Source organism: Procambarus clarkii, chromosome 4 (assembly GCF_040958095.1).
Source record: "Procambarus clarkii isolate CNS0578487 chromosome 4, FALCON_Pclarkii_2.0, whole genome shotgun sequence".
Taxonomy (NCBI): Eukaryota; Metazoa; Arthropoda; class Malacostraca; order Decapoda; family Cambaridae; genus Procambarus; species Procambarus clarkii.
Window position 1 is genome coordinate 52,716,252 of NC_091153.1, and position 25,433 is coordinate 52,741,684.

Sequence of the window (25,433 nt, forward strand, 5' to 3'; positions counted from 1 at the left end):
CTAATGCTGTATTTCTTCCTAGCCCCTAGAGTAATTTTTTCACTTTGTCTTGAGATACCTAAATTGCGTGTTCTGGAACTGGTATTTGGTCCGGCTCTCTGAAATCCCCATTTTTGTACAAACACACTTTGGACTTGCTCATTTAGCATTTCACACATTTCTTTTTCCATTCTCAATTGCCCTGTTCCCCGTTATCACTATCTGGATTTTATCCTTTTCATGCAGCTTGCTTTTAATTACTTTAAAAAAATGTCTGGATCTGTTTTATATTTGTCCGCTATACCTTTCCCAAAGTTCTTTTTTACCTCCTCACCGCTGTGTAATTGTTTCTCCCTTGCTTGTATTGCTGGTATGTTTGCTGGTATTGAACCTGTTCCGATATTGACCCAATTTTCATACCTTGTCCTCTCTGGCCCTATTACAATTCATGTTGAAACAATCCTGTTTTCTGGTCCTGCATCTCTGTTTTGGTATGCATAGGTATGTTTCTTCATAGTATATTTCACAAAATTTGGAATACATTTCACTAACTTCCTTGCCTAGCAACACGTCTGTCAATTTAAACTCATTAAATAATTTTATAAGTTCCCCATTAATAACTGTTTCAATGTTCCAATTCTATTATAGAAAATATCGCAAAGCATATTTAATTCACAACAGGACAGGATCACTCTTCCCCAAGGAAGGGCGGTACTAGATGTTAAATATCTCTTCCTCTTCTTTAATGATGATTATTAAATCCAGTATTGACGAACATCCCCTTCCCTCGGTCTCGTGGCCAGTTTGACTTGTTGATACAGGAATGTCTCCAGAATGAGACTTACAAATCTGATTGTCGAAACGTTCTCCGTTCTTGCTTCGTACGCCTTCCATTCTATTGCTTTCAAGTTGAAATCCCCAAAGACCAACGATCGTCATCGATCTTTATCTGTTTTTAATATAATCTCTCTCATAACCATCATAAGGCCCTCTCGTTTCTCATAGAGTTCCTCCTTTGTCCGTGTGTTGCTTGCCGGTGGGATTGGTGACCTGTGATGATGCAGAGGTCATAACAGTCGTATCACTAGTGATCGCTTTTATTCATACCATAGCAGGAGTGTTGTATTAAGATTTCTCTGTTAAGTACCATGAGGGCAGTTTTCACTCCGGTAAGGTTATCACTTCCTTCATATGAATGTTCTTGGTGTTACTGAAAATTAAAGCGTATACATGGTCTCTCGGGGTCACTTGAGGTGAAGGTCTATATAATACTTGGTGAGTCTTGACTAATTAGGAAGAGTCACGGCCTCAGAGTGGGGTCGGCCGCCGGTGGCCGGACGGTCATCAGCACGAGCCCTAGTCATGAGATTCTCTTCCTTTTTCTTTTTTCAACCTATTAATAAAAATTACAAACACAGGAAATCAATTAATAAGTAAACACAAGGAGCTGCAACATGGTTCCATATTAAAAAAAAATTCTCATAATACTTCATATAGAAAAAGTATTTTTTCTTATTCAATAACAAAGAAACGGGTTGCAATAACACATACTGATGTTGGGAAAGATTATTACGAAAGATAAGTCGACCAAGCCAGAACTCTGCTGAATTTAATGAAAGATTCTAGAATCCCCAAACAGGAGCCCAACTAGAGTTTTACAGCCAACCCGACCACACTCAGGCCTTCGGTAATGACGTTCACACTCTTACAATAGACTCAGATCACAATGAAATCACAATGACGTGATATATCAATGAATATCATTTAAGACAATGGAGTGACTTCAACTCCACAAGTCACTACATTACCCCAAAATTATTTTCATTGATATATAACATTATTGTGATTTTACTGCGATGTGGATTATTATGAGGAATTTTAAGGGAAGGTTATTGTAGTAAATAATTTTGAAAGTTAAAGCAGTGAATTATTATTAATAGTGTTAGTAGCAATTATTTAGAAGAATATTTCAGAAGATTATTTTGAGGGGTTATTGTGGTGGATTAATTCCTAGTTATTGTGGTAGATTATTATGGAGGTTTATTTTTTGTTGATTATTCTGGAAAGTTATTGTTATTGGTTATTATAACAGGTTATGTGGTGGATTATTACGGAGAGTTATTGTTGTAGATTATAGAGGAGGGGTATTGTGGTTTAATATAATCAAGGATTATTGTAGTGGCTTATTAGGAAGGGTTAATGTGGGGAATTATAATGAAGAGTTATAGTGGTAGATTATTGTTGATGGATACTTTGGTGAATTAATATGGAGGGTTATTGCAGAATATCATGAAGGAGGTTATTGTAAGAAATTATTAAGGGGAGTTATTGTGGATGATTATTAAGAGGATTATTATATAGTATAATTATGAATTTTAGTGGGGTGAATTATTATGAGGAAAAATTGGTGGATTATTATAGAGGGTTAATCTTGAGGCTTATTATGAACGGTAACTGTTGAAGATAACTATGTAGAGGTATTGTGGTGGATTCCTATGAAAGGTTATTGTGATGGATTATCAGGAAGGCTTATTCTCTTGTATCATTATGAAGTTTTTTGGAGACTTATTATGAGGGAGAACTTTGGTGTGTTATTATTGAGGGTTATAGTGCTGGATTATTAAAAAGGGTTAATGTTGAGGATTATTGTGGACGGTGTTATGATCTCAGCCTGCAGGAGAAACGAGTCTACCTTCTTGAGAGTTATTCAGCAAGCCTGACCTAACTAGAAGGTCTAGCAAATATTGAGGTGATAACCCATATGTAAAATGGCTGGTTGGATATGTATAACAGTTTGAGATTATGGGCAATGCAGAAGAAAATAGATAAATGACTGGCTAGGAGATGTGGACATTTTGCTGGAGGCGTGAGGCTCGCTTCTGGAAGGGCTTTGACCTCACTTGAGTGCCAGACATCGCAGGGGAAAGCTGCGCTCCGTGAGCTCCCGTCAGAAGGGAACCCCTAGTGATATATCTCGAAGAGAAGAGAAGTGTGTAGACGTGCCAGCTGTGGAACCGAGCTGGGAACGTTGTGGTATCAAGTCCTGGTCGACGAGCAGAGTTTAATAAGCTACTCAGAGGCATTTTCGTGGGCTGTGTGAAGCGCCCTGACCAGACGCCGTCAGAGGGAAAGCGCCCTCGATCAGTTAATCTGTGGTAAGCACGATATACGCCAGTTCATAGTGATTGCTTGTAGTTGGTCGTGTGCCCAGCGACAGTAGCAATGTTTATTTATAAGTTAGACATGTTTTAATAAGGCAGAAGGCCTGAAATAGGAGAGTGAAGAGGGAGGAACACGGAGCGACATCCGTCCTCTCTGAGCTCTGACGGACGACTGAGGGAGGAAGACCCTCCCAGCGAGTGAGGACCGCCGCCAGGCGAGGTGGAGTATGGACCCGCCCAAAACGGGGGAGTCCACTCTCACTGTATGTAGAGAACAGATAGAGGTTGGAGGCAAACATATTGTGTGATTATTTTTGTTTATGTGTCAAAGGGGAAACAATTTTATTGGAGTGTCGATGGGTTGCAGGTTTGTCTTTGGGGAAGAAGTTGCTGAGAACTTCGAAGCCACCTAGATGAGGTAATTGATGAGACTCCAAGGTAGTGAAGCAGAGGACCTCGAGCTGTGAGGAGAAGCAGTGAAGAGGAGTGTCACGTGCTTCTGTAGAGGTGGTGTAGCAGCCAAGAGAGCTGTGGAGGAACCTAGCAGAAGGGTGAAGCACCGTAGTTGCTCAAGGAAACTTCATGATAGCAGCCTGAAGGAGCTGCAGAGGATCCTGGTAGTGAAGCCCGGAAGAACCTAAGGATATTAGGGTAGTGAACTTCCAGAGGTGGAAGGGGAAGTTCTGGTGGATTACTTATAGGGAGTTGATAGTGTTTGGTTGTCATTAGCGTGCAAGACGCAGTGAGAGGTGAGTGACTGTTTGCATTCTTATGTCAAGGAGTGATTTATTCTGAAGCTTAGAGTTGCAGTCGTAGGCTTGATTACCTACAGATGTATGTGCTCGAGGACTGACAGTGATCGATTAATCATTGTTGTGTATCAATGAACATTTATACTGATATATGTTATTGCATTCAAATGCTGGTTTTCTATATATACATTATCTTGCTGATAGTGCAACAGTGTATGTAGGATTGATCAACTTGAGGAGGTTAATAGTATCAGGTGGTGAACCAGGAGATAGGATACCACTTGATAAGCTGATAATAGAGTTCTGATGGTATTGGAGTGCAACCTGATTGTGATATCATAGAGTATAGGATTCATTATTATTATATGTGTGTATGTATCGTGTATGTGCTTTGTCCAGTAAATGTGTCACAATTTGCTGGTGTTTGCCCTTGTCCTAGTGAGGCTTCCCAGGAGGTAGTAAAGAAGGAGAGAGAGAGAGAAAGAACCAAGAACCACTGCTGTGGACAGGGTAGGAGGTAATACTAGTAAGTCATAGGGGATTGAGGAGATCATATCTCATAAGGAGAGAGTGGGGAGTCACAGTGGCTCGAGTGGGTGTGTGCACGTGACAACGAGGCTAAGTGTTGGAGCCGCATCCCCTAAACGTGTGACGTTGAGCCCCTCTCCAAGAGCCAGAAGCACCAAGGGTGATCTCCTAGTATAAGCACTCTGCCGAATTGTGGGTTGGGTTGTCCATAGAGAAGGATCAACGACGACAACACCAACCAACCCACAGTCTATAATAACGGTTATTATTGTGGTTTATATCTGGAGTTATTTGTGTGATTATTGTGGAGGGCTATTTTGGTTGACTATTGCAGAGGGTTATAGTTGTGGATTATTAGGTACGTTTATTGTTATAGATAATTATTGATGATTTTTATGAATAATTATTATGGACATTTCTTGTGTTGGATTATTATTTAGAGTTATTGTGTTAGATTATTATTTAGAGTTATTATCTTGGGTTATTACTAAACGTTATTTTGGTGGATTAATATGGAGTAGTATTTTTGTGGATTATTGTAGATGAATATTTTCGTTGATTAATAGGATAAGTTATTTGCGTGGATTATTTACAAATGGAATGCATTTGGAAGTGACGTGTGGAGGCAGACTCCATATAGTTACAAATGTAGATATGATGGAGCCCATAGGGCCCACAAACATGTAAATCAGCTGATTGACAGTTGAGATGCAGGACCAAAGAGCAGAAGTTCAACTCCCCAATCACAACTTGGTAAGAACAATATACATGATCACTTGGTTGTCAGACAAGCAGCTCCACAGTATACATGACCACTTGGTTGTCAGACAACCAGCTCCACAGTATACATGACCATTTGGTTGTCAGACAAGCTAATTACAAAAACATATGACCTTGATGATGCAGCAGCAACAACTCCACATGATCACGTGGCTGTCAGTCCAGAGAGCTCTACAGTATACATGACTATGTGATCACCTGGCTCCCTGACAATAATCTGGCTAAATGAATTCACGTGAAACTAGATATCACGTGATATGATTAACCTTGATTATGCCTGATATCTTAATAAAAAGAGTAAGTTCTTCGCATGTTGATTATTGGTAATATAAGTTAACACACACAAGGGTGACCTCTGATGACCTAGAGGTCATAACAGTCGTGTCAGGAGTGATCGTTCTATTCTTACCATAACAGGTGTGTTGTATTAAGATTTCTCTGTTAAGTACAATGAGGGCAGTTTTAACTCGTGTAAGGTTATCACTTCCTTCATATGAATATTCTTGGTGTCACTGGAAATTAAAGGGTATTCATAGTCTCTCGGAGTCACTTAAGGTGAAGGTCTATATAATACTTTTGTGAGTCTTGACTAATTAGGAAGAGTCACGGCCTCAGATTGGGGTCTGCCGCCGGTGGCCGGACGGTCGTCAGCTCCAGCCCAAAAAACTGTATAATTCTTTCTTTTGTTTTTTCAGCCTATGTCTGGAAAATTATTATAATGGATTAATATGTAGGATTATTCTGTTGGATTATTATGGAAGTTTTTTGTGGTGAATTATTATTAGAATTGTATTATTATTGAAGGTGATTTTGGTAAATTATTGAAGTTATTGTGGGAAATAAACATGGAGGGTAATTGTTTAGGGTTATTATGGAGGTTTACTCTTGAGGGTTATTATGTAGGGTTATTGTGATGAATTATTATGAAGGAGTATTATGCTTGATTATTATTGAGGGTTATTTTCGTGGTATATTAAGGAGGATTATTGTGGGTTATTATTATGGAAGGTGATTGTTGTGTGTTATTAGAGAGAGAGTTATTGTTGATTATTATTATAGAGGTATTTGATGAGTATTATTAATATATAGGGTTATTGTTGTGGATTACTATTAAGGATTATTGTGAAGGATTATTTTGATGATTATCCTATTGGAAAATTATGGAGGATTATTGATATAGACTAATATTTAACGTTATTGATGAGGATGATTATAAAGGGTTATTGTTAAAGTTTATTATTAAAGGTTAATGTTGAAGTTTATTATTAAAGGTTAATGTTGAAGTTTATTATTAAAGGTTAATGTTGAAGTTTATTATTAAAGATTAATGTTGAAATTTATTATTGAAGATTAATGTTGAAGTTTATTATTGAAGGTTAATGTTGAGGATTATTATGGGGCTTATTTTGGTGGATTAAGTTGTAGGTTTACTGTGCTGGATTATTAAGGAGGTAAGACGACGCTTGTTCAGAAACTAAACCCTGTGGTTCTCCACTAGTAACTTTTCTTCAGTCAGATACATTGTCGCTGATTAATGCCCTCATCAATCTGTCAGTTAGAACATTTTTCATCCATGACTGAAGTCTCCCTGTCACCCCGCCGGCATGTTCCAGGTTCCAGAACCGCCTCTTATGTGGGACTCTGTCAAAAGCCATTTTTTTTTAGGTCCAGAGAGAGACACAGTCAAATCAGGCACCGCTTTCCTGTATTATCTCTGTGGCTCTATCATAAAAAGTAATAGGATTTGTTACACAGGATCATCCGGTTCGAAAACCATTTTTTTTGTCCGTTATTATGTCATTACTCTCGAGGTGTTCAATCCATATAGCTTTAACTATTTTTTGTAGTGTTTTGACTACCTCGCTTGTTAATGATACGGGTCTATAATTTAGAGGATCCTCTCGACTATCATTTTATAGATTTATTTATTTATTTATTTATTTATTTATTTATTTATTTATTTATTTATTTATTTATTAATTTATTTATATACAAGAAGGTACATTGGGTTTGTGAGAATACATAGCATAGTACAGTATTTACACTCTTGGAAAGCCACTAGTTCACGCAGCGTTTCGGGCAGGTCCTTAATCTAACAGATAATTTTAAGTAGGTAAATTCTATCAGAATTAATAAAATGATAACAAATACATTGCAAGACAAAAATGAGATGAGAGAGATTAGTAAGTATATTAAAGCACATTGGTATATTAAAGCTCTGATTGATTACATTGACAGCTTGATTGGTAATTTAAACAAGATTAATAGACACCATACAGCAGATTGACCGCACATATAAGAAGACAGCACTGATCGCAATGATAAAGATATTCATATTAGGTACATAAAGATTGGGAGATTAAGTAGCAATAGATACAGTGCAATTTTAAACAAAAGGTAAAAAACTATGAAGATGAAATTAGGTACTTTTTAGTATTGTTTTTGAATGACGCAAAAGTTGGACAGCTTTTCAATTCAATTGGGAGTGAGTTCCAAAGACTGGGTCCCTTTATTTGCATAGAGTGTTTACACAGATTAAGTTTGACTTTGGGGATATCAAGGAGATATTTATTTATGGTGTGGTGATAATGGGTCCTAATACATCTGTCCAGGGAGAGTTTCAGAGCAGGATTTGCATTTAAGAACAGGGTTTTGTAAATGTAGTGTACACAAGAGAATTTGTGAAGTGAGATTATGTTTAGCATGTCTAGGGAGTTAAACAAGGGGGCTGAGTGTTGTCTGAAAGCAGAATTTGTTATTATTCTGATAGCAGATTTTTGCTGGGTGATGATGGACCTGAGGTGGTTTGCAGTGGTTGAACCCCATGCACAGATACCATAATTAAGATAGGGATAGATTAGTGCATAATATAGAGAGATGAGAGCAGAGTTAGGTACAAAATATCTGATTTTGGAGAGTATACCAACTGCTTTAGAGACTTTCTTAGTTATGTGTTGTATGTGGGTACTGAAGTTGAGTCTCTTGTCTAGGAATAGGCCGAGAAATTTTCCATCATTTTTATTGCTAATGTTCACATTGTCTATCTGAAGCTGAATTGCATTTGTAGATTTGCTTCCAAATAAGATGTAGTAGGTCTTTTCTATGTTAAGTGTTAGTTTGTTGGTTGACGTCCATAAGTGGACTTTTTTTAGTTCATTATTCAGTGTATGTAGGTTGGGGTTTGAGTACATGAGGGTAGTATCATCAGCAAACAAAATAGGTTTCATAATGTCAGAGACATTAGGCAGATCATTGACGTATATAAGAAATAGGAGAGGTCCCAACATGCTGCCCTGTGGCACTCCAACGGTTATTGGTAGAGTAGGAGAGGTTATAATATTGATGGCTACACATTGGTGTCTATCACTAAGATAGGATTAGATATAGTCCAGTGTATGGCCTCGGATTTCATTATGATGGAGTTTACGTAAGAGGTAATTGTGATTAACAGCATCAAAAGCCTTTCTCAGGTCAATGAAGATTCCAATCGGAAACTCATTTTTGTCAAGGGCTGAGTAAATTATATGGAGGAGACTAATAATTGCATCGTTGGTACTCTTTTGGGAGCGGAAGCCAAACTGACAGGGACTAAGAATGTCGAATTTTACGAGGTAGGAGTAGAGCTGTTTGTAGATAATTTTTTCCAATATTTTTGATAGTATGGGTAGGTTTGATATTGGTCAATAATTGTTTATGTCTGCCGGATTGCCTCCTTTATGAACTGGCGTTACTCTTGCTTTTTTAAGGATATCAGGGAAGGTATGACACTCAAGGGATTTGTTGAACAGCAGAGCTATAGGTGGTGCAAGGGCGTGGGAGGCTCTCTTGTATACAATGGATGGTATTTCACTGATGTTCCTAGCTCTGGTTTTTAGTGAGTGTATGATGGACACAATATCTGTCGGGCTGACTGGTGAAAGGAGTAGAGAGTTTGGATAGCTGCCTGAGATATATGTGTTGATATGCACTGGTACTGGTACTATGTTTGCCTATTTCCATATATCTGCTAAGATTCCTGTGCACAAGGATTTCTGAAATATTAATTGGAGTGGAATGCTCAGCTCAGTTGCACATTCTCGAAGCAAGCCAACTGCTTTATTTCTTTCTAGCTCTTTGAGTATTTTTTTCACTTTGTCTTGAGATACCTAAGGATGTACGGAACATCCCCTTCCCTCATTCTTGTGGCCTGCTTGACGTGTTGATACATGAATGTCTCCAGAATGAGGCTTACAAATCTGATTGCCGAAATGTTCTCGGTTCTGGCTTCGGACGCCTCCCAGTCTATTGGTTTGATGTTGAAGTTCCCAAGGATCAACAATGGTCATATATCTTTATCTGTTTTTACTATTATCTCTCTCATGACCATCATGAGGCCCCTCTTGTTGTCAAAGAGTTCCTCCTTTGTCCGTGTGTTGCTTCCTGGTGGGATGGGTAACATGGGATGGCCCAGAGGTCATAACAGTCGTGTCAGGAGTGATTGCTTTCATTCTTACCATAACAGGAGTGTTGTATTAAAATTTCTCTGTTAAGTACCATAAGGACAGTTTTCACTCCTGTAAGGTTATCACTTCCTTCAGATGAATGTTCTTGGTGTCACTGGATATTAAAGCGTATACATGGTCTCTCTGGGTCACTTGAGGTGAAGGTCTATATAATACTTGGTGAGTCTTGACTAATTAGGAAGAATCACAGCCTCAGAGTGGGGTCTGCCACCGGTGGCCGGACGGTCATCAGCACGAGCCCTAGTCATGAGATACTCTTCCCTTTTTTTTCAACCTAAAAATATAAATTCCAAACCACAGGAAATCAATTAATAAGTAAACACAAGGAGCTGCAACATGCTTCCATATTAAAAAGAATTCTAGTAATATTTCAAAAGGAAAAAGTATTATTTCTTATTCAATAACAAAGAAACGGGTTGCAATAACACATACTGATGTTGAAAAAGATTATTACGAAAGATGAGTCAACCAAGTCAGAACTCTACAGAATTTAATGGGAGGTTCTGAAGGCCCAAAACCGGAGCCCAACCAGAGTTTTACAGCCATCCCGACCACACTCTGGCCTTCGGTAATGACGTTCACAATCTTACATTAGACTCAGATCACAATGAAATCATAATGACGTAATATATCAATGAATATCATTTTGAGACAATGGAGTGACTTGAACTCCACAAGTCACTACATTACCCTAAAATTATTTTCATTCATATATGATGCCATTGTGATTTTACTACAATGAGGGTGATGGTGGTGAATTTTAAGGGAGGGTTATTGTAGTAAATAATTTTGGAAGTTAAAGTGGTGAATTATTATTAATTGTGTTAGTGGTAACTATTTAGAAGATTATTTCAGAAAATTATTTTGAAGGGTTATTGTGGTGGATTATTTCCAAGAGTTATTGTGGTAGATTATTATTGAGGTCTATTTTGGTGGATTATTCTGGAAAGTTATTGTTATTGGTTATTATAACTGGTTATTGTGGTGGATTATTGCAGAGTTATTGTTGTAGATTATTGAGGAGGGCTTTTGTGGTTTAATATAATTGAGGATTATTGTAGTGGCTTATTAGGAAGGGTTAATGTGGGGAATTATTATGGAGAGTTATTGTGGGGGGATTATTGCAGATGGTTATTTTGGTGAGTGTTTGTGGATGATTATTAAGTGGATTATTATATTGCATAATTTTGGATTTTATTGGGGTGAATAATTATGAGGAAAAATTTTGTGGATAGAGAGTTATTCTTGAGGTTTATTAAGAAAGGTTACTGTTGGAGATTACTATGGAGAGGTATTGTGGTGGATTTTCATGGAGGATTGTTCTCTTGTAGTTTTTTTTAGGCTTATTATGAAGGATTACTTTGCTAGGATATTATTGAGGGTCATAGTACTGGAATATTACAAAGTGTTATTGTTGAGAATTATTATGGACGGATATTATTGTGGCTTATATCTGGAGAGTCATTTTTGTGATTATTGTTGAAGGCTATTTTGGTTGACTATTGCAGAGGGATATTGATGTGGATTATTAGATTCGTTTATTGTAGTAGATAATTATTGATGTTTATTATGAATAATTATTATTGACATTTATTGTGTAGGATTAATATTTAGATTTATTGTGTTGGATTATTATTTAGTTATTGTGTTGGATTATTATTTAGAATTATTGTGTTGGATTATTACAAACCGTTATTGTGTTTGACTATTTCAAATCTTTATTTTGGTGAATTGGAATATTATTTTTGTGGATTGTTGTGGAGGACTAAATTCGTGTATTATTGAGATAAATTATTTGCGTGGATTATTTACAAATGGAAAGCATTTGGTAGTAATGTAATGGAGGCAGACTCTATACAATTACAAATGTAGATATTAAGGAGCTCAATAGGCCAAGAATCATGTGAATCAGTTGATTGACAGTTGAGATGCGGAACTAAGGAGCAGATGCTCAAACGCAATCACAACTAGGTAAGTACAATATATATAACTGCTTAGTTGTCAGACAAACAGCTCCTTAGTATACATGACTATGTGATCACGAGGCTGCATAGCAATTACTGTCCCACGAGATATCTACAGCGTTTATGACAGATCTCTTAATAAAAAAGTGAATCATTCGAATGTTGATTAATGGTAATATAAGTAAACACACACACGGGTGACCTCTGATAACCCAGAGGTCATAACAGTCGTGTCACGAGTGATTGCTTTAATTCTTACCATAACTTGAGTGTTGTATTAAGATTTCTCTGTTGAATACCATGATGGCAGTTGTCACTCCAGTAAGGTTATCACTTCCTTCAGATAAATGTTCTTGGTGTCACTGGAAATTAAAGTGTATACATGGTGTCTCGGGGTCACTTCAGGTGAAGGTCTATATAATATTTTGTGAGTCTTGACTAATTAGGAAGAGTCACGGCCTCAGAGTGGGGTCTGCCGCCGGTGGCCGGACGGTCGTCAGCTCGAGCCCATGACATTTGAACTTCTTCCTTTTTCTTTTTTTAACCTATTAATATAAATTACAAAGACAGTAAATCAATTAATAAGTAGACACAAGGAGCTGCAACATGGTTCCATATTATAATTTTTTTCTCATAATATTTGATATAGAAAAAGTATTATTTCCTATTTAATAACAAGGAAACGGGTTGCAATAATACATACTGATGTTGAGAAAGATAATTAAGAAAGATAAATCGACCAAAACAGAACTAATATGAATTTAATGGAAGGTCCTGGAGGCCCCAACCTGGAGCCCAACCTGGGTTTTACAGCCAACCCGACCACACTCAGGCCTTCGATAATGACCGTCACACTCTTATAATAGACTCAAATCACAATGACGTGATATATTAATGAATGTCTTTTTGACACTAGTGACTTGAGCTTCACAAGTCACCACATTACCCCAAAATTATTTCCATTCATATATGACGCCATTGTAATTTTGCTATAATGAAGGTTATTGTGGTGAATTTTAAGTGAGGGATTTTGTAGTAAATAATTGTAAAAGTTAAAGTGGTGAAATATTATTAATAGTGTTAGTCGTAATTATTTAGAAGGTTATTTCAGATGATTATTTTGAAGGGTTATTGTGGTGGATTAATTCCTACAGTTATTGTGGTAGATTATTATGGGGGTTTAATTTGGTGTATTATTCTGGAGGCTTAATTTGGTGTATTATTCTGGAAAGTTTTTGTTATTGGTTATTATACCAGGTTATTGTGGCGGATTATTACGAAGAGTTATTGTTGTAGATTATTGAGGACGGTTATTGTAGATTACTATAATTGAGGACGGTTATTGTAGATTACTATAATTGAGGATTATTGTAGTGGCTTACTTGGAAGGGTTAAAATGGGGAATTATTATTGAGAGTTATTGTTGTGGATTATTGTTGATGGTTATTTTGGGGAATTAATATGGAGGATTATTGGGGAATTAATATGGAGGATTATTGGGGAATTAATATGGAGGATTATTGTGGAATATCATGAAGGACGTTACTGAAAGAAATTATTATAATGAGTTATTGTAGATAGTTATTATGGTGAGTTATTGTGGATGATTATTAAGAGGATTATTATATAGCATAATTATAGATTTTATTGAGGTGAATTATTATGATAAAAATTTTTGGTGATTATTATGGAGGGTTATACTTGAGCATTATTATTAACAGTAACTGTTGAAGATTACTGTGAGAGGTAGTGTGGTGGATTCTTATAAAAGTATATCGTGATGGATTATTATGAAGGATTATTCTCTTGTATTACTTGGCAGGGATTTTGGAGGCTTATTATGAAGGACTTCTCTGGTGGATTTTTATTGAGGGTTATAGTTCTGGATTACTATAAAGGGTTGTAGTTGAGGATTGTTATGAACGGTTATTATTGTAGCTTATATCTGGAGAGTTATTTTTGTGATTATTCCGGAGGACTATTTTGATTTACTATTGCGGAGGGTTATTGTTGTGGATTATTAGGTACATTTATTGTAGTAGATAATTATTGATGGCTTTTATGAATAATTATTATGGACATTTCTTTTGTTGGATTATTATTTAGAGTTATGGTGTTGGTTTAATGTTTAGAGTTATTGTGTTGGATTATTATTTAGAGTTATTGTATCGGATTATTACTTAGAGTTATTGTGTTGGATTATTACAAAACGTTATTTTGGTAGATTAATATGGAGTAATATTTTTGAGGATTATTGTGGAGGGCTATTTACATTGATTATTAGGATAAGTTATTTGCTTGGGTAATTTACAAATGGAATGTATTTGAAAATGACGTGGTGGAGGCAGACTCCCGAGTTACAAATGAAGATATGATGGAGCCCAGTAGCCCAACAAATATGTGAATCAGGTGATTGACAGTTGAGATGCGGGACCAAAGAGCAGAAGCTCAACCCCCGCAATCACAAATAGGTAAGTACAATATACAAAACCGCTTGGATGTCAGGCAAGCAGCTCCCCAGTATACATGACTATGTGATCACGAAGCTATATGGCAATTACTGTCCACGAGATATCTACAACGTTTGTGACAGATCTCTTAATAAAAAAAAATCTTTCGTATGTTGATTAATGGTTATATAAATAAACACACACACGGGTGATCTGTGATAACCCAGAGTTCAAAACAGTCGTGTCATGAGTGATCGCTTTCATTCTTACTATAACAGGAGTGTTGTATTAAGATTTCTCTGTTAAGTACCATGAGGGCAGTTTTCACTCCTGTAAGGTTATCACTTCCTTCTGATGAATGTTCTTGGTGTCACTGAGAATTAAAGCGTATACATGGTCTCTCGGGGACACTTGAAGTGAAGGTCTATATAATATTTAGTGAGTCTTGACTAATTAGGAAGAATCACGACCTCAGAGTGGGGTCTGCCGCCGGTGGCCGGACGGTCGTCCGCTCCAGCCCTATCATGTAGACCTCTTCCTTTTTCTTTTTTCATCCTATTAATATAAATTCCAAACAAAGGAAATCAATTAATAAGTAGACACAAGGAGCTGCAACAGGGTTCCAAATAATAAGGTTTTTCTCATTATATTTCGTATGGGAAAAGTATTATTTCTTATTCAATAACAAAGAAACGGGTTGCAATAACATACTGATGTTGAGAAAGATAATTACGAAAGATTAGTCGACCAAGCCAGAACTATACTGAATTTAAAGAAAAGGTTCTGGAGGCCCCAAACTGGAACCCAACCCGGGTTTTACAGCCAACTCAACCACACTCTGACCTTCGGTAATGACGTTCACACTCCTACAATAGACTCAGATCACAATTAAATCACAATGACGAGATATATCAATGAATATCATTTTGATACAATGGAGTGACTTGAACTCCACAAGTCACTACATTACCCCAAAATTATTTCCATTGATATATGATACCATTGTGATTTTACTACAATGAGGGTTATTGTGGTAAATTTTTAGGGAGGGTTATTGAAGTAAATAATTTTGAACGTTAGAGTTGTGAATTATTATTAATAGTGTTAGTGGTAATTTTTAGAAGGTTATATCAGAAGATTATTTTAAAGGGTTATTGTGGTGGATTAGTTCCGAGAATTATTGTTGTAGATTATCGAGGAGGGTTATTGTGGTTGAATATAATTAAGGATTATTGTCATAGCTTATTAGGAAGGGTTAATGTGGGGACTTATTATGGAGAGTTATTGTGGGTGATTATTGTTGATGGGTATTTTGGTGAATTAATATAGCGGGTTATTGTGAAATATCATGAAGGAGGTTATTGTAAGAAATTATTATTGTGAGTTAATGCAGATGGTTGATATGGTGAGTTATTGTGGATTATTATTAAGAGGATAAATATATTGCATAATTATTGATTTTATTGGGAAGAATAATTATTAGGAAAAATTTTGGTGGTATATTGTAGATGTTTATTCTTAAGGCTTATTATGAAAGGTTACTGTTGAAGATTACTATGGAGAGGTATTGTGGTTGATTCCAATGAATAGTTATTGTGATGGATTATCATGGAGGTTATTCTCCTGTAGGATTTTTGGGGCTTATTATGAAGGATTACTTTGGTAGGTTATTATTCAGGGTTATAGTGCTGGATTATTAAAAAGGGGGTATTGTTGAGAATTATTATTGACGGTTATTATTGTGGCTTATATCTGGGAGAGTTATTTTTGTGATTATTGTTGAGGGCTATTTTGATTGACTATTGCAGAGGGTTATTGTTGTGGATTATTTGGTACGTTTAATGTTGTGGATTATTCGGTACGTTTTTTGTAGTAGATAATTATTGATGGTTATTATGAATAACTATTATGGACATTTATTGTGTAGGATTATTATTTAGAGTTATTGTGTTGGATTATTATTTAGAGTTATTTTGTTGGATTATTATTTAGAGTTATATTGTTGGATTATTATTTAGAGTTATTGTGTTGATTATTACAAAATGTTATTGTGTTGGATTATTACAAAACGTTATTGTGTTGGATTATTACAAAACGTTATTGTGTTGGATTATTACAAAACGTTATTTTGGTGATTTAATATTGAGTATTATTTTTGTGGATTATTGTGGAGGGCTATTTTCGTGGATTATTAAGATAAATTATTTGCGTGGGCTATTTACAAATGGAATGCATTTGGAAGTTATGTTATGGAGGCAGACGCCATACAGTTACAAATGTAGATATTGTGGAGCCCAATAAGCCCAGAATCATGTGAATCAGTTGATTGACAGTTGAGATGTGGGAATAAAGAGCAGATGCTCAACCCTCCCCCCCCCCCGCAATCACAACTAGGTAAGTACAATATACAAGACCGCTTGGTTGTCAGACAAGCAGCTCCACTGTATACATGACTATGTGATCACGTGGCTGTATGACAATTACTGTCCACGAGATATCTACAACGTTTTTGACTGATTTCTTAATAATAACGTAAATCCTTCGAATGTTGATTAATGGTAATATAAGTAAACACACAAACACGGGTGACCTCTGATGACCCAGAGGTCATAACAGTTGTGTCACGAGTGATCAATTTCATTCTTTCCATAACAGGAGTGTTGTATTAAGATTTCTCTGTTCAGTACCATGAGGGCAGTTTTCACTCCTGTAAGGTTATCACTTCCTTCAGATGAATGTTCTTGGTGTCACTGGAAATTAAAGCGTATACATGGTGTCTCGGGGTCACTTGAGGTGAAGGTCTATATAATACTTGGTGAGTCTTAACTAATCAGGAAGAGTAACGGCCTCAGAGTGGGATCTGCCGCTGGTGGCTGGATGGTCGACAGCTCGAGCCCAAACTAGTCTACAATTCTTCCTTTTTTTTTATCCTATGTCTGGAAAAGAATAATAATAGATTACTATGGAGGATTATTCTGTTGGATTATTATGGAAGTTTATTGAAGTGAATTATTATTAGAATTGCATTATTGTTGAAGGTGATTTTGGTAGATTATTGAAGTTATTGTGGGAAATAAACATGGAGAGTCATTGTTTAGGGTTATTGTGGAGGTCTATTGTTGGGGGTTAATATGTAGGGTTATTGTGATGGATTATTATGAAGGATTATTGTGCTTGATTATTATTGAGGGTTATTTTGGTGGTTTATTAAGGAGGAATATTGCGGGTTATTATTGTGGAGGGTGATTATTGTGTGTTATTAGAGAGAGTTATTGTTGATTATTATTATTATTCTGTATGAACATTATGGATGTGAGACGATGTTTGTTCAAGAACTAAATCCTGTGGTTCTCCACTAGTAACTCTCCTCCAGTCAGATACATTGTTTCTGATTACTGTCCTCATCTGTCTGTCAGTTAGAAAATTTTTCATCCATGTCACCCCGCCGGCATGTTTCAGATTCCAGAATCGCCTCTAATGTGGGACTCTGTCAAAATCCATTTTTTTTAGGTCCAGAGAGACACAGTCAACCCAGGCACCGCTTTCCTGTATTATCTGTGTGGCCCTATCATAAAAAGTAAGTAGATTTATTACACAGGATCATCCGGTTCGAAAACCATTGTTTCTCTTCGTTATTATGTCATTACTCTCGAGGTGTTCAATCAATTTAGCTTTAACTATTTTTTCTAGGGTTTTAACTACTTCGCTTGTAAGTAATACGGGTCTATAATTTAGAGGATCCTCTCGACTATCATTTTTATAGATTGGTACTATGTTTATCTTTTTCCATATATCTGCTAAGATTCCTGTGCACAAGGATTTTTGAAATATTAATTGGAGTGGAATGCTCAGATCAGTTGCACTTTCTCGCAGCATTCCAACTGCTTTATTTCTTCCTAGCCCCTTGAGTAATTTTTTCAGTTTGTCTTGAGATACCTCAATTGCGTGCTCTGGAATTGTTTTTTGGTTCAGCTCTCTGGAATCCTCATTTTTGTACAAACACTTTGGAATTGTTCATTTAGCATTTCACACATTTCTTTTTCCATTCTCAATTGTCCTGTTCCCCGTTCTCACTCTCTGGATTTTATCCTTTACATGCAGCTTGTTTTTAATTAATTAAAAAAAATGCCTGGATCTGTTTATATTTGTCCGCTATACCTCTCCCAATGTTCTTTTCTACCTCCTCACCGCTGTGTAAATGTTTCTCCCTTGCTTGTATTGCTGGTATGTTTGCAGGTATTGAACCTGTTCCGATATTGAACCAATTTTCTTACCTTGTCCTCTCTGGCCTATCACAATTAATGTTAAACCAATCCTGTTTTCAGGTCCTGCATCTCTGTTTTAATAAAAATGTTGTGTTCCTTCATCGTATATTTCGCAAAGTTTGGAATACATTTCACTTACTTCCTTTCCTAGCAACAAGTCTGTCCATTTAAACACATTAAAGAATTTTCTAAGTTCCCCACAGTGTTCTCTCTTGAAATTGAGTTTAATAACTGTTTCAATGTCCCAATTCTATTATAGTATATATCGCAAAGCATATTTAATTTACGACAGGACACAATCACTCTTTTTCAAGGGAGGGCGGTACTAGATGTCAAATATCTCTTCTTCTTTCCTGATGAATATTAAATCCAGTATTGAAGGTACGACCCCTTCCCTCATTCTCGTGGCCTGCTTGACGTGTTAATACATGAATGTCTCCAGAATGAGGCTTACAAATCTGATTGTCGAAATATTCTCCATTTTTGCTTCGTACGCCTCCCAGTCTATAGCTTTCAAATTGAAGTCCCCGAGGACCAACAATCGTCATTTATCTATATCTGCTTTTACTATAATCTCTCTCATGACCATCATGAGGCCCCTCTCGTTTGACATACAGTTCCTCCTTTCTCCGTTTGTTGCTTGCTTGTGGGATGGAAAACCTGTGATCACCCAGAGGTCATAACAGTCGTGTCAGGAGTGATCGCTTTCATTCTTACCATAATAGGAGTGTTGTATTAAGATTTCACTATTAAGTACCATGAGGGCAGTTTTCACTCCTGTAAGGCTATCATTTCCTTCAGATGAATGTTCTTGGTGTCACTGGAAATTGAAGAGTATACATAGTCTCTCGGGGTAACCTGAGGTGAAGATCTTTATAAGACTTGATGAGTCTTGACTAATTAGGAAGAGTCACGGCCTCAGAGTGGGGTCTGCCGCCAGTGGCCAGACGGTCATCAGCACGAGCCCTACGATGAGATACTCTTCCTTTTCTTTTTTCAACCTATTAATAAAAATTCCAAAGACAGGAAATCAATTAATAAGTAAACACAAGTAGCTGCAACATGGTTCCATATTAAAAAAAATTTTCGTAATATTTAATATTGAAAAGTATTTTTTCCTTTTCAATACCAAAGAAACGGGTTGCAATAACACATACTGATCTTGAGAAAGATTATTACGAATGATAAGTTGACCAAGCCAGAACTCTGCTGAATTTATTGGAAGGTTCTGGAATCCCCAAACCGGAGCCCAACCAGGGTTTTACAGCCAACCCGACCACACTCTGGTCTTCCGTAATGACGTTCACCCTCTTACAATAGACTCAGATCAAAATGAAATCACAATGACGTGATATATCAATGAATATCATTTTAAGACAATGGAGAAACTTCAACTCCACAAGTCACTACATTACCCAAATTATTTCCATTGATATATGACGCAATTGTGATTTTACTACAATGAAGGTTATTGTGGTGAATTTTAAGAGAGGGTTTTTGTAGTAAATAAATTTGAAAGTTAAAGTGGTGAATTATTATTAATAGTGTTAGTGGTAATTATTATTAATAGTGTTAGTGGTAATTACTAAAAAGATTATTTCAAAAGATTATTTTGAAGGGTTATTGTAGTGGATTAATTCCTAGAGTTATTTTGGTAGATTATTTTGGAGATTTATTTTGGTGGATTATTATGGAAAGTTATTGTTATTGGTTATTATAACAGGCTATTGTGGTGAATTATTACGATGAGTTATTGTTGTAGATTAATGAGGAGGGTTATTGTGGTTTAATATAATTGTGGACTATTATAGTGGCTAATTAGGAACAGTTAATGTGGGGAATTATTAAGAAAAATTATTGTGGTGGATTATTGTTGATTGTTATTTTGGTGGATTTTTGTTGATGGTTATTTTGGTGAATTAATATGGAGAGTTATTGTGGAATATCATGAAGGAGGTTATTGTAAGAAATTATTATGGCGAGTTTTTGTGAACGGTTATGATGGTGAGTTATTGTGGATGATAATTAAGAGGATTATTATATATCATAATTATAGATTTTATTGGGGTGAATTATTATGAGAAAAAATGTTGGTAGATTATTATAGAGGGTTATTCTTGAGGCTTATTATGAACGGTAACTGTTGAAGGTTACTTTGGAGAGGTATTGTAGTGAATTCTTATGAAAGGTTATTGTGACGGATTATTATGGAGGATTATTCTCTTGTATTATTGTGGAGGTTTCTTTGGAGGCTTGTTAAAAAGGATTACTTTGGGGTGGGGGGGGTGTTAATTTTGAGGGTTATAGTGCTGGAATATAAAAAAGGGGTACTTTTGAGAATTAATATGAACGGTTATTATTGTGGCTAATATTTGGAGAGGTATTTTTGTAATTATTGTGAATGGCTATTTTGGTTGACTATTGGCGGAAGATTATTGTTGTGGATTATTAGGTACGTTTATTGTAGTTGATAATTATTGATAGTTATTATAAATAATTATTATGAACATTTATTGTGTTGGATTATTATTTATAGTTATTGTGTTGAATTATTATTTAGAGTTATTGTATTAGAATATTATTTAGAGTTATTGTATTAGATTATTATTTAGAGTTATTGTGTTGGATTATTACAAAGCGCTCTTTTGGTAGATTAATAAGGAGTATTATTTTTGTGGATTATTTTGGATGGCTATTTTCGTGGATTATTAAGATAAGTTATTTGAGTGGATTATTTACAAATGGAATGCATTTGGAAGTGACGTGGTGGAGGCCGATTCCAAACAGTGTTCCAAATGTAGATATGATGGAGCCCAATAGGCCCACAAACATGTGAATCAGCTGATTGACAGTTGAGATGCGGGTCCAAAGAGCAGAAGCTCTACCCCGGCAATCAAAACTAGGTAAGTACAATATACATGACCACTTGGTTGTCAGACAACCAGCTCCACTGCATACATGATCACATGGTCGTCAGACAAGCAGCTTCTCAGTATAACTGACCACTTCGTTGACACACAAGTTAATTACAAAAACATATGACCTTGTTGAAGCTGGAGCAGCATCTCCACATGACCACGTGACTGTCAGTCCAGAGAGCTCTACAGTGTACATGACTGTATGATCTCGTGGCTCCCTGACATAAAACTGGCTAAGTGATATCACGTGAAACTAGATATCACGTAATATCAAGAACAGTGATTATGACTGAAATCTTAATAAAATGTGTAAATCCTTCGAATGTGGATTAATGGTAATATAAGTAAACACACACACAGGTGACCTCTGATGACCCAGAGGTCCTAACAGTCGTGTCAGGAGTGATCGCTTTCATTCTTGCCATAACAGGAGTGTTGTATTAAGATTTCTCTGTTAAGTACCATGAGGGCAGTTTTCATTCCTTTATCGTTATCACTTCCTTCATATGAATGTTCTTGGTGTCACTGGAAATTAAAGCGTATTCATAGTCTCTCGGGGTCACTTGAGGTGAAGGTCTATATAATACTTGGTGAGTCTTGACTAATTAGCAAAAGTCACGGCCTCAGAGTGGGGTCTGCCGCTGGTGGCCGGACGGTCGTCATCACGAGCTCTTCTCATGAGACATTCTTACTTTTTCATTTTTCAACCTATTAATATACATTCCAAACACAGGTAATCAATTAATAATTAAACACAAGGAGCTGCAACATGGTTGCATATTAAAAAAAAATTCTCGTAATATTTCATAGAGAAAAATTATTTTTTTATATATAAAGATATTGTGATTTTATTGCGAGGAGGATTATTGTGAAGAATTTTAAGGGAAGGTTATTGTAGTAAATAATTTTGAAAGTTAAAGTGGTGAATTATTATTAATAGTGTTAGTGGTAATTATTAGAAGATTATTTCAGAAGATTATTTTGAACGGTTATTGTGGTGGATTAATTTCTAGAGTTATTGTGGTAGGTTAATGAAGATTATTATTGTGGTTTAATATAATTGAGGATTATTGTAGTGGCTTATTAGGAGGTGTTAATGTGGGGAATTATAATGAAGAGTTATTTTGGTGGATTATTGTTGATGGTTATTTTTTTGAATTAATATGGAGGGTTATTGCAGAATATCATTAAGGAGGTTGTTGTAAGAAATTATTATATGAAGTTATTGTCGATGATTATTAGGATGATTATTATATTGCTTAATTATAGATTTTATTGGATGAATTATTATGAAGAAAAATTTTGGTGGATTATTATAGAGGATTAATCTTGAGGCTTATTATGAACGGTCACTTTTGAAGATAACTATGGAGAGGTTATCTATAATTAATATTTTCAATTTGTCTTCAGATAACACAATTGTGTGCTCTAGAATTGGTAATCTGGAATACGTTCAGCTCTCTGAAATCCTCATTTTGTGCAAACACACTCTGGAACTGTTCATTTAGCATTTCACACATTTCTTTTTCCATTCTCAATTGTCCTGTTCCCCGTTCTCAATCTCTGGATTTTATCCTTTAAATGCAGCTTGCTTTTAATTAGTTTTAAGAAATGCTTGGATCTGTTTTATATTTGTCCGCTATACCTATCTCAAAGTTCTTTTCTACCTCTTCACCGCTGTGTAATTGTTTCTTCCTTGCTTGTATTCCTGGTATGTTTGCAGGCATTGAACCTGTTCTGATATTGAACCAATTTTCTTACCTTGTCCTCTCTGGCCCTATCACAATTTCTGTTGAACCAATCCTGTTTTCTGGTCCCGCATCTCTGTTTTGGTATGAATGTTGTGTTCGTTCATCGTATATTTCGCAAAATTTGGAATACACTCCACTTACTTCCTTGCCTAGCAAAAAGTCTGTCCATTTAAACTCATAAAGAATTTTCTAAGGTCCCCACAGTGTTCTCTCTTGAAATCGAGTTTAATAACTGTTTCAATGTCCCAATTCTATTATAAAATATATCGCAATGCATATTTAATTTACAAATGGACACGATCACTATTTCCCAAGGGAGGGCGGTATTAGATGTCAAATATGTTTTTTTCTTCATGAATGATGAATATTAAATCCAGTATTGACGGAACATCCCATAGTCTCATTCTTGTGGCCTGCTTGACGTGATGATACATGAATGTCTCCAGAATGAGACTTACAAATCTGATTATCGAAATGTTCTCCGTTCTTGCTTCGTACGCCTCCCAGTCTATTGCTTTCAAGTTGAAGTCCCCGAGGACCAACGATCGTCATCGATCTTTATCTGTTATTAATATAACCTCTCTCATAACCATCATGAGGCCCCTTTCGTTTCTTATAGAGTTCCTCCTTTGTCCGTGTGTTGCTTGCTGGTGGGATGGGTGACCTGTGATGACCCAGAGGTCATAACAGTCGTGCCACGAGTGATCGCTTTCATTCCTACCATAACAGGAGTGTTGTATTAAGATTTCTCTGTTAAGTACCATCAAGGCAGTTTTCAGTCCTGTAAGGTTATCACTTCCTTCATATGAATGTTCTTGGTGTCACTAGATATTAAGGTGGCGTTATATTTGTTTGGCCGAAAAAATTCGGCCAAACACGAAAAATTTATAAAAATACTACAACGTTCTGGCAACACCGTGGTGCAAACCGTTTAATGTTATGATAATAAATAACGTAATTAGAGCAAATTTTCCAGCCGCAATTGCCCGAAATCTGGTCCTCGCGGCTCGGGTGCGCCGTAGGGTGATGCGTCATACGTTGTAAGCGTCTAGTATTTCGCAATAGAGTGGAGAATATCTTGTTATGCATATACAAATTATAAACACACTCGCTGGCAACTGTCTTCTGTGAGAGGGAGGGGCTATAATCCGATTACTCTGGCTTAGTCACCCTCTCAGTGTCTGTGCCGGCGGTCGCATGCCTGACGCGCTCGCACAGATCGTATTTTCTTGCATATACTGCACAATGGATATAGTATCGGACAAGAAGAAAGCTCTAAAGGCAAGAGCTCTACGCGTTAGCCAAGTAAAGAAGGAGCGTAAAGCCACACTGAGGCAAAACAAGAGTTCCCTTGAGTGAAGAGAGAGGGCAGCCTCCCGCCCCCACAACACACTACCTCGCCTCACACCCAGGCACCCACACCTCCTGTGGCACCTGCCACACCTCTGTGGCACCTGCCACACCTCCTGCTGCACCTGCCACACCACCTGCGGCACCTGCCACACCACCTGCGGCACCTGCCACTCAAGATCTTAGACCTGCAACTCAAGACGTTCTCCCTCTTGATGTTGCAAGATGTTGCATATTTCAGACCAATTATATTAGGTTAGTATGTATTATGTTTTATATCTTGATACTATATCATAAATAATTGTAAATATAAAGCTGCTGTCTTTTTTTTTATTTTTTTTTATTTTTTTTTTTTATTTTTTTTTTTAATAATTTTTTTTTTTTTTTTTTTATCAGGCGATCTTCATGGAACTTACACACCTTACTGAAGGAATGCCAATCTACAAGGGTGGTAATTTTGATTGAAATTGGTAGTTCATCAACCTCAGCCAAAGGTGGCTGAACTTTGACCTTCATTTTTTACAGGTAACTAATTTGCAACTATATGGTTGAATAACTTTTTTATTTATTATTCAATTTACATGGAACTTGCACATTATATGTAGAGTCTGTGCCTCTAAAAACTCAAGTTATATATTTCCCCTAAGATCATTTATTGATTTTATATATATTTATAAACATCATTTTGTTGCATAATTTTTTGGGTGAACTTTGAAAATTTGTATTATTGCACTAAATAGGTTTGGGATAATAATGCTACTAGACAACCTTTATTATATAGTATTGTGATAGCTGAGTATCATAGAAATAATATCAGTTGATATTTGTATTTGTTATATCAACTTTAAAACATGTAAAAAAATGGTTAAAAAAAGTTTTTTTTTTTTCTCCCTCTCTATTTAGGCTGCGATGCTGAAACTTGGACCACTTGCAGCCCTCTTCACGTGTAACACGTCAATAAATTTTCATTGCACTAGAACAACTTTTATGAACCCTAACTATCGCCCCCTTAAAGCGTATACATAGTCTCTCG

At 36.2% G+C, this 25,433-nt stretch overlaps 1 long non-coding RNA gene across 1 annotated transcript; it reads left to right on the forward strand.

Moving 5' to 3' along the window:
• Positions 1 to 24,113: 24,113 nt before the first annotated feature.
• LOC138372068 (uncharacterized) lies at positions 24,114 to 25,376 on the forward strand. Its single transcript, XR_011230679.1, has 3 exons — positions 24,114 to 24,655; positions 24,797 to 24,925; positions 25,304 to 25,376. It is a non-coding gene; the product is annotated as an uncharacterized lncRNA (long non-coding RNA).
• Positions 25,377 to 25,433: the final 57 nt, after the last annotated feature.